The sequence below is a fragment of the Bombyx mori genome, chromosome 14 (genome assembly GCF_030269925.1).
Source record: "Bombyx mori chromosome 14, ASM3026992v2".
Lineage (NCBI taxonomy): Eukaryota > Metazoa > Arthropoda > Insecta > Lepidoptera > Bombycidae > Bombyx > Bombyx mori.
Genome location: NC_085120.1, coordinates 4,959,412 through 4,959,666, shown reverse-complemented (window position 1 = coordinate 4,959,666; position 255 = coordinate 4,959,412).

The window sequence follows — 255 nt, the reverse complement described above, 5'->3', positions numbered from 1 at the left end:
CATGTCTTTCTTTTTTTTCGAATCCTTTGTTCGTAACTTTCATTGTTTTCTAAGTAGGTAACTTTAATTAACATGAAAATAATAAATTTCCCGGTCTTTAAAACTTTTTCAATTGGAAAACTTTGATTTCAACTTGGTGAAACTGTCGATTAGATTCTCTGCTCACCGTTCTTTTGTCTATGCTCGAGCTATGTAAAAATGGAGAATAAAGTCTGTAAGGAATATATTTTTGAATTTTTCAATGTTTTCTTAATA